Raw genomic sequence first — 15,470 nt, 5'->3', positions numbered from 1 at the left:
ATTTGCCTAGCAGTTGCAGTCCTTGTGGCCTAGGCAGGCTTTCAAGGTTTTTTTTTTTTAGATCCCCAGAGCACTTTAGCCCACAATGGCAAGGCTTGACAAATTCAGGTTCTGACCACTGGCATGGGTGATTGCCCTTTGACTAACACTGGTCTAAACGCTCCCTCCATGAGTGCCAGCTGAGTTCTACCAAGTGTTGGCAGCACTGCATTCCAATGCAAGTTCCTTAATTGCTGTGCTCTTCCTCTCCCAAGAGTACATATTCTCTCTCCCTGCCACATGGTCACTGGCAGGGGATTGGGCAGAGGTCATGTTGGAAATTCAAGGCTGTCTTTCCTAAGCTCTTCATTGCCTCTTTCAGTGATATGAAGTTAAAACCAGGTGCAGTGATCATGATCACTCACCAGATTCTTGGTTCTCATGAAGGTGCTTTTTTTGTGCAGATAGTTGTCAAATTGGGTGCTCCTGTGGTGAGGACAGTTGGTAGAGGCTTCTATCTGGCCGTTCTTGATCTGCCTCCTTCTTAAAGCTTTTTGTGTATTACACTTTAAAAAAATTTTATGTAACTTTGTATATTGCCACACACTAACAAAAATATGGTGCATGCTTGAAAATTAATTTCCTGTTTTGAATATATGCAGGAGTCTTGGTCAAACCAGATCAGGTTTAGCCCAATTAGGCTAAATTCATAAATTCCAGCTGTTTTAATAAGGATGATGGCAATAGCCTAATTAGAAGCCAACTCTGTAAAGCTGTGGAATATATGATTAATGTTAACACATCAGTCATGATGACTGTAAAAATAAAAGACATGTATTACAGACCAGACATTTTTGCAATTTAATAAAACATTCATTACCTAGGGAAAGATTTTATGAAAACTCACTTAAGATAACACTTATATTAGATATTTTAGCATTTTTAGAGTATAATCATTATTAAGCATTTTTTATCTCTCTACTTTTGTCTTTGAGATTTTTTTAACCTAACAAATCATCTCTAAGTAAGATAAAATGGGTATTATGTATAAATGTCTGGAATGTGTGTCAACAAAATGGATTATTTGTATAATGCACTTACAGTAATCAATCAATAAATATTCATATTGTAAATATTTCTAAATGATAACCACAAAATAATTCCAGTTTTAAGAGCCAATTTGTATGCTAAAATGCATCAAAAATAATCAATCTTTCTGGGCATCTCCCTATCATCTCATTGATCACAAAAGTACTCTAACAACCTAAAGTACAAGCGTCATTTTTCTAACATACAAAAATATCTAAACATTTAATTTCAAGTCCATGGTAACAAATCTGCAGAAAGAAATTGGGGAATGACTTTTTCAACTTTTTGTTTATGAAGTAGGTTAATATTTGTAGGTAGATAAATATTTGAGATGAATGAATGACAAAATTACATAGTCACATGAAAGGAAAAAACAGTGCTTAAATTAAAAGAGATAAGTGTTTATCTAAGACACATGTTATTGTTTAATATATAAAATGCAATTTTCCCCATTAAGATAAGAAAAAAGGAGATTTGGGAGGAGACAAGATGGCCGAATAGGAACAGCTCCGGTCTACAGCTCCCAGCGTGAGCGACGCAGAAGACGGGTGATTTCTGCATTTCCATCTGAGGTACCGGGTTCATCTCACTAGGGAGTGCCAGACAGTGGGCACAGGCCAGTGGGTGCGCGTACCGTGCGCGAGCCGAAGCAGGGCGAGGCATTGCCTCACCTGGGAAGCGCAAGGGGTCAGGGAGTTCCCTTTCCGAGTCAAAGAAAGGGGTGACGGACGCACCTGGAAAATCGGGTCACTCCCACCCGAATATTGCGCTTTTCAGACCGGCTTAAAAAACGGCGCACCACAAGACTATATCCCACACCTGGCTCGGAGGGTCCTACGCCCACGGAATCTCGCTGATTGCTAGCACAGCAGTCTGAGATCAAACTGCAAGGCGGCAGCGAGGCTGGGGGAGGGGCGCCCGCCATTGCCCAGGCTTGCTTAGGTAAACAAAGCAGCCGGGAAGCTCGAACTGGGTGGAGCCCACCACAGCTCAAGGAGGCCTGCCTGCCTCTGTAGGCTCCACCTCTGGGGGCAGGGCACAGACAAACAAAAAGACAGCAGTAACCTCTGCAGACTTAAATGACCCTGTCTGACAGCTTTGAAGAGAGCAGTGGTTCTCCCAGCACGCAGCTGGAGATCTGAGAACCGGCAGACTGCCTCCTCAAGTGGGTCCCTGACCCCTGACCCCCGAGCAGCCTAACTGGGAGGCACCCCACAGCAGGGGCACACTGACACCTCACAAGGCAGGGTATTTCAACAGACCTGCAGCTGAGGGTCCTGTCTGTTAGAAGGAAAACTAACAAACAGAAAGGACATCCACACCGAAAACCCTTCTGTACATCACCATCATCAAAGACCAAAAGTAGATAAAACCACAAAGATGGGGAAAAAACAGAACAGAAAAACTGGAAACTCTAAAACGCAGAGTGCCTCTCCTCCTCCAAAGGAACGCAGTTCCTCACCAGCAATGGAACAAAGCTGGATGGAGAATGACTTTGACAAGCTGAGAGAAGAAGGCTTTAGACGATCAAATTACTCTGAGCTAAGGGAGGACATTCAAACCAAAGGCAAAGAAGTTGAAAACTTTGAAAAAAATTTAGAAGAATGTATAACTAGAATAACCAATACAGAGAAGTGCTTAAAGGAGCTGATGGAGCTGAAAACCAAGGCTCGAGAACTACGTGAAGAATGCAGAAGCCTCAGGAGCCGATGCAATCAACTGGAAGAAAGGGTATCAGCAATGGAAGATGAAATGAATGAAATGAAGCGAGAAGGGAAGTTTACAGAAAAAAGATTAAAAAGAAATGAGCAAAGCCTCCAAGAAATATGGGACTATGTGAAAAGACCAAATCTGCGTCTGATTGGTGTACCTGAAAGTGATGGGGAGAATGGAACCAAGTTGGAAAACATTCTGCAGGATATTATCCAGGAGAACTTTCCCAATCTAGCAAGGCAGGACAACATTCAGATTCAGGAAATACAGAGAACGCCACAAAGATACTCCTCGAGAAGAGCAACTCCAAGACACATAATTGTCAGATTCACCAAAGTTGAAAGGAAGGAAAAAATGTTAAGGGCAGCCAGAGAGAAAGGTCCGGTTACCCTCAAAGGGAAGCCCATCAGACTAACAGCAGATCTCTCAGCAGAAACCCTACAAGCCAGAAGAGAGTGGGGGCCAATATTCAACATTCTTAAAGAAAAGAATTTTCAACCCAGAATTTCATATCCAGCCAAACTAAGCTTCATAAGTGAAGGAGAAATTAAATACTTTACAGACAAGCAAATGCTGAGAGATTTTGTCACCACCAGGCCTGCCCTAAAAGAGCTCCTGAAGGAAGCACTAAACATGGAAAGGAACAACCAGTACCAGCTGCTGCAAAATCATGCCAAAATGTAAAGACCATCGAGACTAGGAAGAAACTGCATCAACTAACGAGCAAAATCACCAGCTAACATCATAATGACAGGATCAAATTCACACATAACAATATTAACTTTAAATGTAAATGGACTAAATTCTCCAATTAAAAGACACAGACTGGCAAATTGGATAAAGAGTCAAGACCCATCAGTGTGCTGTATTCAGGAAACCCATCTCACATGCAGAGACACACATAGGCTCAAAATAAAAGGATGGAGGAAGATCTACCAAGCAAATGGAAAACAAAAAAAGGCAGGGGTTGCAATCCTAGTCTCTGATAAAACAGACTTTAAACCAACAAAGATCAAAAGAGACAAAGAAGGCCATTACATAATGGTAAAGGGATCAATTCAACAAGAAGGGCTAACTATCCTAAATATATATGCACCCAATACAGGAGCACCCAGATTCATAAAGCAAGTCCTGAGTGACCTACAAAGAGACTTAGACTCCCACACATTAATAATGGGAGACTTTAACACCCCACTGTCAACATTAGACAGATCAACGAGACAGAAAGTCAACAAGGATACCCAGGAATTGAACTCAGCTCTGCACCAAGAAGACCTAATAGACATCTACAGAACTCTCCACCCCAAATCAACAGAATATACATTGTTTTCAGCACCACACCACACCTATTCCAAAATTGACCACATAGTTGGAAGTAAAGCTCTCCTCAGCAAATGTAAAAGAACAGAAATTATAACAAACTATCTCTCAGACCACAGTGTAATCAAACTAGAACTCAGGATTAAGAATCTCACTCAAAGCCGCTCAACTACATGGAAACTGAACAACCTGCTCCTGAATGACTACTGGGTACATAACGAAATGAAGGCAGAAATAAAGATGTTCTTTGAAACCAACGAGAACAAAGACACGACATACCAGAATCTCTGGGACGCATTCAAAGCAGTGTGTAGAGGGAAATTTATAGCACTAAATGCCCACAAGAGAAAGCAGGAAAGATCCAAAATTGACACCCTAACATCACAATTAAAAGAACTAGAAAAGCAAGAGCAAACACATTCAAAAGCTAACAGAAGGCAAGAAATAACTAAAATCAGAGCAGAACTGAAGGAAATAGAGACACAAAAAACCCTTCAAAAAATCAATGAATCCAGGAGCTGGTTTTTTGAAAGGATCAACAAAATTGATAGACCGCTAGCAAGACTAATAAAGAAAAAAAGAGAGAAGAATCAAATAGACACAATAAAAAATGATAAAGGGGATATCACCACCGATCCCACAGAAATACAAACTACCATCAGAGAATACTACAAACACCTCTACGCAAATAAACTGGAAAATCTAGAAGAAATGGATAAATTCCTCGACACATACACTCTCCCAAGACTAAACCAGGAAGAAGTTGCATCTCTGAATAGACCAATAACAGGAGCTGAAATTGCGGCAATAATCAATAGTTTACCAACCAAAAAGAGTCCAGGACCAGATGGATTCACAGCCGAATTCTACCACAGGTACAAGGAGGAACTGGTACCATTCCTTCTGAAACTATTCCAATAAATAGAAAAAGAGGGAATCCTCCCTAACTCACTTTATGAGGCCAGCATCATTCTGATACCAAAGCCGGGCAGAGACACAACCAAAAAAGAGAATTTTAGACCAATATCCTTGATGAACATTGATGCAAAAATCCTCAATAAAATACTGGCAAACCGAATCCAGCAGCACATCAAAAAGCATATCCACCATGATCAAGTGGGCTTCATCCCTGGGATGCAAGGCTGGTTCAATATACGCAAATCAATAAATGTAATCCAGCATATAAACAGAGCCAAAGACAAAAACCACATGATTATCTCAATAGATGCAGAAAAAGCCTTTGACAAAATTCAACAACCCTTCATGCTAAAAACTCTCAATAAATTAGGTATTGATGGGACGTATTTCAAAATGATAAGAGCTATCTATGACAAACCCACAGCCAATATCATACTGAATGGGCAAAAACTGGAAGCATTCCCTTTGAAAACTGGCACAAGACAGGGATGCCCTCTCTCACCACTCCTATTCAACATAGTGTTGGAAGTTCTGGCCAGGGCAATTAGGCAGGAGAAGGAAAAAAAGTGTATTCAATTAGGAAAAGAGGAAGTCAAATTGTCCCTGTTTGCAGACAACATGATTGTATATTTAGAAAACCCCACTGTCTCAGCCCAAAATCTCCTTAAGCTGATAAGCAACTTCAGCAAAGTCTCAGGATACAAAATCAATGTGCAAAAATCACAAGCATTCTTATACACCAACAACACACAAACAGAGAGCCAAATCATGAGTGAACTCCCATTCACAATTGCTTCAAAGAGAATAAAATACCTAGGAATCCAACTTACAAGGGATGTGAAGGACCTCTTCAAGGAGAACTACAAACCACTGCTCAAAGAAATAAAAGAGGATACAAACAAATGGAAGAACATTCCATGCTCATGGGTAGGAAGAATCAATATTGTGAAAATGGCCATACTGCCCAAGGTAATTTATAGATTCAATGCCATCCCCATCAAGCTACCAATGACTTTCTTCACAGAATTGGAAAAAACTACTTTAAAGTTCATATGGAACCAAAAAAGAGCCCGCATCGCCAAGGCAATCCTAAGCCAAAAGAACAAAGCTGGAGGCATCACACTACCTGACTTCAAACTATACTACAAGGCTACAGTAACCAAAACAGCATGGTACTGGTACCAAAACAGAGATATAGATCAATGGAACAGAACAGAGCCCTCAGAAATAACGCCGCATACCTACAATTATCTGATCTTTGACAAACCTGAGAAAAACAAGCAATGGGGAAAGGATTCCCTATTTAATAAATGGTGCTGGGAAAACTGGCTAGCCATATGTAGAAAGCTGAAACTGGATCCCTTCCTTACACCTTATACAAAAATCAATTCAAGATGGATTAAAGATTTAAACGTTAGACCTAAAACCATAAAAACCCTAGAAGAAAACCTAGGCATTACCATTCAGGACATAGGCATGGGCAAGGACTTCATGTCCAAAACACCAAAAGCAATGGCAACAAAAGACAAAATTGACAAATGGGATCTAATTAAAATAAAGAGCTTCTGCACAGCAAAAGAAACTACCATCAGAGTGAACACGCAACCTACAAAATGGGAGAAAATTTTCGCAACCCACTCATCTGACAAAGGGCTAATATCCAGAATCTACAATGAACTCCAACAAATTTATAAGAAAAAAACAAACAACCCCATCAAAAAGTGGGCGAAGGACATGAACAGACACTTCTCAAAAGAAGACATTTATGCAGCCAAAAACCACATGAAAAAATGCTCATCATCACTGGCCATCAGAGAAATGCAAATCAAAACCACTATGAGATACCATCTCACACCAGTTACAATGGCAATCATTCAAAAGTCAGGAAACAACAGGTGCTGGAGAGGATGTGGAGAAACAGGAACACTTTTACACTGTTGGTGGGACTGTAAACTAGTTCAACCATTGTGGAAGTCAGTGTGGCGATTCCTCAGGGATCTAGAACTAGAAATACCATTTGACCCAGCCATCCCATTACTGGGTATATACCCAAATGACTATGAATCATGTTGCTATAAAGACACATGCACACGTATGTTTATTGCGGCATTATTCACAATAGCAAAGACTTGGAACCAACCCAAATGTCCAACAATGATAGACTGGCTTAAGAAAATGTGGCACATATACACCATGGAATACTATGCAGCCATAAAAAATGATGAGTTCACGTCCTTTGTAGGGACACGGATGAAATTGGAAATCATCATTCTCAGTAAACTATCTCAAGAACAAAAAACCAAACACCGCATATTCTCACTCATAGGTGGGAATTGAACAATGAGATCACATGGACACAGGAAGGGGAATATCACACTCTAGGGACTGTTGTGGGGTGGGGGGAGGGGGGAGGGATAGCATTGGGAGATATACCTAATGCTAGATGACGAGTTAGTGGGTGCAGCGCACCAGCACGGCACATGTATACATATGTAACTAACCTGCACAATGTGCACATGTACCCTAAAACTTAAAGTATAATAAAAAAAAAAAAAGAAAAAGAAAAAAGGAGATTTTACTAAGGTACAAATATAGCTTATAAAATTAATTCATGGAAAACTAATTTTTCTATGTTGTATCCAATTTTATTTGTTAAAATGTCTGTAATAGATAGAATAAAAATAGACTAGTTCTAAATACTTAAATGAAAATAGAAACTAATAGTGGTGCTTAATTGTATGATCAAATGCAGCATCTTGTTTTCAGTTGCCATGGAGCTCTCATACATTTCTATAGCAAAGATTTTTCTTCTTTGTATGTCTTATACAACAAGGCGTGCCTTGTCAAACAAGTCTTTTATAAAAACTTGAATTTATACATTTTTTGCCTTACATATGTACAGACAATTCCCTATTATTTGTGTCAATTTAAGATCCACTCAGGATCTTTCCTTGCCAACCTCATAATAGATACAGAGATCAAACAACAAAAGACAGAGAGAACGAGCTGGGGAACAGTCTATAGACAACAATGAGTTTGCTAAGAAGGCATATATTCCATTAGACTGGACGATAAGACAATATGTATTAAAAAGGGGATTAAATAGGAGAGCTTAGCTGCTTAATACCATTAATTATCTTAATCTCAGAATGGCATCAAATATCAATCATCTCTATGATCTTTTATCAAAATGCTATTAGTGAAAAAGTAGATTCCCACTGCTACACAATTTCATTTGGGTGGCAACTAAAACAACATAACTGCTCTTGGTCAGCTTGAAAGCATCCCAATATAAAATATATTTTTAAAAAACTTTTTAAAAACTCCCATCATTATTGCTCATGTTTTATGACCATAATTTTAATTTTCCTTATTCAGAAAGATATAAAACATTATTCAAATGCTGATTACTAATCTTTTCAATATCCCATTTCTTATTAACTCATCTCTCTTTTTCAGGTTTCTCTTATCTTTTCCTGTAAATGTTATTATCTTTCCATAAAATCTTAGATTTATGCACCACAAGGAATTTTCAACCACAATTAATCTTTTTCTTGTCTTGATACTTCCAAAAGTTATAGAATTATTTTTCTCCCCTCTTAGAGATCTCTTTGAATTGAGAATCTATAAACATCATATAATTAAAATAGGAAAAATGTTGTCTTCTGATTCAGAATGTGAATAAAAGGGTAAGGGGTCTTATTATATAACAATAAGAGAAAACAGCTTAGACATTAAAAGAGTGCCAAAGACTGATTGTGTGCTTTGGCTCAACATACTGTAAATACCTGAAGTTGCACATCTTTAATCTCTCCCTTTGAACACAAACTCTTCTTTCAATTATCATACTCTCTCACATTTTTCTTCATGTTTATGATGCCTTCCATTCCTTTAATCCTTCCTATTAATATAAAAACTAACATTAGTTCCTAAAATGTTATGCATTATTAATTTAATCATCTTAACAATATGTATTATTATCCTCATTTTGTTTTTAAAGTCTTTTATACAGCTTTATTGAGATATACTTCATATACCATGCAATTCACTGAAGTGTATAATTCAGTGGTTTTTATTACCTTCAACAGATATGTGCAATCATCACCAGATTCAATTTTAGAATATTTTCATCACCTCAAAAAAATAAAAACTTCTATATTCTTGAGCTGTCACCCTCATATTCCATTCTCCACTCCCCTGGCTCTAAGCAACCACTAATCTACTTTCCATCTCTATAGATTGTCTGCTTTTACATGAATGGAGTCACACAATATATGGTCTTTTGTGACTGGCTTCTTTCATCACCATAACATTTTGAAAGTTCATCCATGTTGTAGCATATATCAGTATTTCATTCCTTTTTTATGGCCAAAAAACATTCCATTGTATAAATATACCATATTTTGTTAATTCGTTTGCTCACGGGTGGACATTTCAGTGGTTTCCATCTTTTGGCTATTATGAATAACATGGCTATAAATATTCATGTATAAGTTTCTGTGCAGATGTATGTTTTCATTTTTCTTGGGTATATACCTAGGAGTAAAGTTGCTGGGTCATATGGTAACTTTATGTTTGTCATTTGAGGAACTGCCAGGCTGTTTTCCAAAGTAGCTGCACTATTTTACATTTCCACCAGGAGTTTATGAAGGTTCAAATTCCTCCACATCCTTGCCAACATTTGTCGTTACCTGACTTTTTAATTCTAGCTATTCTAGTGGGTGTTAAGTGATACCTCATTGTGGTTTTGATTTGCATTTCCATGATGATGTCAGGCATCTCTTCATGGACTTACTTGCCATCAGTATATCTTCTTTGGAGAAATGTTTACTTAGATCATTTGTCTATTTTTCTTCAACTTTTATTTTACAGTCGGGGGTACATATGCAGATTTGTTGCATGGGTAAATTGTGTGTCACTGAGGCTGGGTGTATGAATGATCCCATAACCCAGATGGTGAGCATAATACTCAATAGGTAGTTTTTGAACCCTCACCCCAAATTTACCCTCCTTCCTCTAGTAGTCTCCAGTGTCTATTGTTTCCATCTTTATGTCCATGTGTGCTCAATGCTTAGCTCCCACTTATAAGGGAGAACGTGCAGTATTTGGTTTTCTGTTCCTGCATTAATTTACTTAAGATAATGGCCTCCAGCTGCATTCATGTTGCTATAAAGAACATGATTTTGTTCTTTGTTAGGGCTGTGAGGTATTCTATGGTGTATATGTACTATATTTTCTTTACCCTGTTCACCATTGATGGGCATCTGGGTTGATTCCTTGTCTTCGCTATTGTAAAGAGTGCTGGGATATAAATGCATGTGTCTGTATGGCAGAACAATTTATTTTCCATTGGATATATACCCAGTAATGGGATTGCTGGGTTGAACAGTAGCTCTGTTTTAAGTTCTTTGAGAAATTTCCAAACTGCTTTCCACAGTGGCTGAACTAATTTACATTTCCACCAACAGTGTATGAGCATTTCCTTTTCTGCATAACCTCACCAACATCTGTTATTTTTTGTCTTTCTAATAGTAGCTATTCTGACTTGTGTGAGATGGTATTTCATTGTGGTTTTGACTTGCATTTCTCTGATGATTAGTGATATTGAGTATTTTTTCATATATTTGATGGTCACATGTATGTCCTCTTTTGAGAGGTGTCTATTCATGTCCTTTGCCCATTTTTAATGAGGTTATTTGTTTTTTGCTTGTTGAATTATTTAAGTTTCTCATGGATTCTGGTTATTAGACCTTTGTCAGATGCAGTTTGTGAATATTTTCTTTCATTCTGTAGGTTGTTTATTCTATTGATAGTTTATTAGGTCCCATTTGTCTATTTTTGGTTTTTGTTGCAACTGCTTTTGGGGACGTAGTCATAAATTCTTTGCGAAAGCTGATGTCCAGAATGTCTTAGGTTTTCTTGTAGGATTTTTATAGTTTTAGGTCTTACATTTAAGTCTTTAATCCATCTTCAGTTAATGTTTGCATATGATAAAAGGTATATGGAAAAGGGTCCAGTTTCATTTTTGTTCATGTGGCTAACCAGTTAACCTAGCACCACTTATTGAATAAAGAGAGTCCTTTCCCTGTTGGATGTTATTGTTCACTTTGTTGAAGATCAGATGGTTGTAATTGTGTGGCTTTATTTCTAGGTTATCTATTCTGTTCCATTGGTCTATGTGTCTGTTTTTGTACCAGTACCATGCTGCTTTGGTTACTGTAGCCTTATACTATAAGTTCAGGTACTATTATCCCTCCAGTTTTGTTCTTTTTGCTTAGGATTGCTTTGACTGTTCGTATCCCCATTTTAGAGATTATGAGACTCAAAGAAATTTAGAGATTCACCTGAGATACATGGCTAGGACTTCTGATATCAAGATAAATGGTTGAGAGGGCACATACTTCATTCTTATCTTACATCAATCATATAAATGATAGAAAATATATATACTCTTTTTTAAAAGAAGCAAATACAGACATCCTTAAAATAGGCAGATAAACTTTCGGATGATCACAAACTGTGTGCAAGAAAATTGTGTTCTATATGTGTAAGTCATGAAGCTGGAAACAAGACCAATAAGAGCCCTAGCAGAAAGATTCAGACACATAACCTAACCTTCCAGACTAAGCATGAGAGGAAAAAAAAAAGGTGTCTATACTCAGGAAGGAGCAGAGCTTGGTGTAATTATTAGGGGGATACCTCTTGTAGCTGCCAAAAAGTCAGAAAAAATGGGGAGCACCCAAGCTCAGAAGACCAGATTCTAAGTTTTCCATCTGGCAAGATATAATATCGATTCCTTATCCTATAAGTGGCTCCAAGCAAACCTTAGCAGATGTTTTTATACTTCCCCAATGTGTGCTGTATAAGCAAAGACCATAGTCTTTCATGGTATTGCAACTGCAGTTAGAAGTACACAATCAAAAATTACCAAATGTTGGAGTATCAACTCTATGAAAGACTGCAAACTCAATAAACAGTAGGGAAGGGACAGGGATAATATAGAAATCAAAAAAATAACTTTTAAATAAGTAAAATTAATATGATCAAATAAAAGAAGATTATTGTATACAAGAAACAAGAATAGGTATTTGTAAAATGAACCATATGGAAAATCTCAAAATGACAATTGGTAGAACTGGGATTCAAATATAGTTGAGTCCCACGTTCTTTCTTCTGATACCACAGTTGCATGCCCCCCCATACACACACACAAAAATGCACATACAGAAATATGCACATGCTTATTTGCATATTGTCTTAGTCCATTTGTGATGCTATAACAGGATACTTCAGACTGGGTAACTTAAAATTTTTTTTTCCTCATAGTTCTTGAGGCTGAGAAGTCCACAATCAAGGTGCAAGCATCTTGCAAGGGCCCTTTTGTTGTATCACCACATGAGCAGAAGGTGAAAGGGTGATAGAGTGCCCACTCCCAAAAGCCCTTTTGATAACAGCATTAACCCATTCGTTAGGGTAGAGCTTTCATAGCCCAAATACTTCTTAAAGGCCCCACCTCCCAACACCATTAGATTGGTAATTATTATACATTTTAACACAAGCTATAGAAGGGACAAATATTTAAACCATAGTGTTCTGTCTATGGCTCAACAAAAATGCATGTCTTTCTCATAAACAAAATATGTTTGTTCCATCCCAATACCCTCAAAAGTCCTAACTTGTTCCAGCATCAGTTTTAAAGTCTAAGTCCATAGTCTCATCTAAATATCAGCTAAATCAGATAAGGGTGAGTCTCAAAGTACAATTTATCCTGAAGTAAATTCCTATCCAGCTGTAAGCCTGTGAAATCAAACAAGTTATATGCTTCCAAAGTGCAATGATGGAACATGCATAGGATAGACATTCCCATTCCAAAAGAGAGATAGGCAAGAAGAATGGAGTTATAGGCACCAAGTAAGTCTGAAACCCAACAGGGTAAACAACATCAAATCTTAAGGCTTGAGAAAAATATTTGACGCCATGTCCTGACTGGACATACTAGGGTGGATACGCGGCCCCCAAAGCTGAAGGCAGCCCCACCCCAGCTAAACACAGCCCACAATTCAGCTCTCACAGATTGGAGTCAGGTGCCTGTGGCTTTCTCAGCCTGGCACCGCACATTGGTGGCTCTACTGGACCTCAAACATGACACTGCCCCGTAGCTCCATTAAGCACTACCGTAGTAGAGACTCTGTTACAACCCTTTGCTGGTGGTATGTCTCTGCCTGTGCCCTAAAGCTGTCTGACATCTTTGGAAATCTAGGTGGAGGAAGCCATGCCTCCACAGCTCTTGCATTGTGAGCCTGCAGAATTAGCACTATGTGGACACTGCCAAGGTTTACCACTTGTGCCCTCTAAAGTGGCTGCTTAAGCCAAACCTGGGGCTGCTTGAGCCACAGCTGGGGTGGTCAAGGATTGTTGTAAGCCAGAATGCAGGGAAAGGGGAGCCCAGGGAGCCCTGGGTGGTAAGCTCCTGGAAGTTGCCTCAGGCCAATCCCTTAAACTATTCTGCCCTCAAGGTCCTAGAGCTCAGGGCCTGCGATGTGAGGGGCAGCCTTGAAGATCTTTGAAATGCCACTGGGGTGATTATCGCATTGTCTTGATTAATAGTGCCTGGCTTCCTCCTACCCGTACTAATCTCTTTAGCAACAGTTCTTTGACCACAGCCTTGGTTTTTTTCTCCTAAATGTGCTTTTTCATTCTTTACATTGCCAGGCTAGGGATTTTCCAGTTCTCTACATTCTGCTTCCCTTTTGATTGTAAATTCCATTATTAAATAATTTCTCTTCTTGCATTTTACTATGTGTGCTAAAGAGAAGCTTCACAATCCTCCATTTACGCAGCCAACAGACACATGAAAAAATGCTCATCATCACTGGCCATCAGAGAAAGGCAAATCAAAACCACAATGACATACCATCTCACACCAGTTCGAATGGCGATCATTAAAAAGTCAGGAAACAACAGGTGCTGGAGAGGATGTGGAGAAATAGGAACACTTTTACACTGCTGGTGTGACTGTAAACTAGATCAACCATTGTGGAAGTCAGTGTGGCGATTCCTCAAGGATCTAGAACTAGAAATACCATTTGACCCAGCCATCCCACTACTGGGTATATACCTAAAGGATTATAAATCATGCTGCTATAAAGACACATGCACACGCATGTTTACTGTAGCACTGTTCACAATAGCAAAGACTTGGAACCAACCCAAATGTCCATCAATGATAGACTGGATTAAGAAATTGTGGCACATATACACCATGGAATACTATGCAGCCATAAAAAGGATGAGTTCATGTCCTTTGTAGGGACGTGGATGAAGCTGGAAACCATCATTCTCAGTAAACTATCACAAGGACAAAAAACCAAACACCGCATGTTCTCACTCATAGGTGGGAATTGAACAATGAGAACACTTGGACACAAGAAGGGGAACATCACACACTGGGGCCTGTCATGGGGAGGGATAGCAGTAGGAGATATACCTGATGTAAATGATGAGTTAATGGGTGCAGCACACCAGCATGGCACAAGTATACATATGTAACAAACCTGCACATTGTGCACATGTACCCTAGAACTTAAAGCATAAAAAAAAAGAGAGAGAGAAGCTTCACAGTCCTCTCAATATTTTGCTGCTTAGAAATCTTTTGCCAGATATCCTAGTTCATTCCTCTTAAATGCTGCCTTCTATAAAGCCCTGGGGCATAGACACAATTCAGGCAAGTTTTTTGCTACTTCATAAAAAGATGGCTCTTCCTCTAGTTTCCAATAAGATATTCCTTATTTCCATCTGAGCTGTTACCCATATTGCCCTTAATGCTCCATTTTTGGCAACACAGTGTTTTTCCAGCAGTCACGTCAAAACTATTCAAAAGCTGCTTCCACTTTTTCAGATATTTGTTATAGCAACACCCAACTCCTTTGGTACCAATTGCTGTCTTAGTCCACTGTGCTACTATAACAGAATACCTGAGACTGGGGAATTCATAAAGGACAGAAATTTATTTCATCACAGTTCTGGAGGCTGGGATGTTCAAAACCAAGGCCCTGGCATCTGGTGAGGGCCCTCTTGCTGAGTCATCACATGGTGGAAGACAGAAGAGTGAGAGAGTGCTCACTCCCAAAAGTCCTTTTCATAATAGTGTTCATTCATTGACGAGAGTGGAGCACTCATGGCCTAATCACCTAGAAATTACACTACCATCAGATTCGCAATTAAATTTTAACATGAGTTTTGGAGTGGAAAAACATTAGTAATACGGCACTTATTTAGTTTCCCCATTATTATTTTATGCCTAGTCTTGATTTCATGGTTCATCAAAGAAACCCATTATTCTCTTGTTCCTACGTCTACTTTGTTTGCCCTGAAAATGGGCAATCTTGTGGTTCTCAACTCTGGCTGCATTATTTGAGATATCTGGGAACTTAAAAAAAATAAATAAAAGA

This window comes from Pan troglodytes, chromosome 9, assembly GCF_028858775.2.
Source record: "Pan troglodytes isolate AG18354 chromosome 9, NHGRI_mPanTro3-v2.0_pri, whole genome shotgun sequence".
NCBI classification, from domain to species: domain Eukaryota; kingdom Metazoa; phylum Chordata; class Mammalia; order Primates; family Hominidae; genus Pan; species Pan troglodytes.
The sequence above is the reverse complement of the archived record's forward strand: the minus strand, read 5'-3'. Positions refer to the sequence as shown.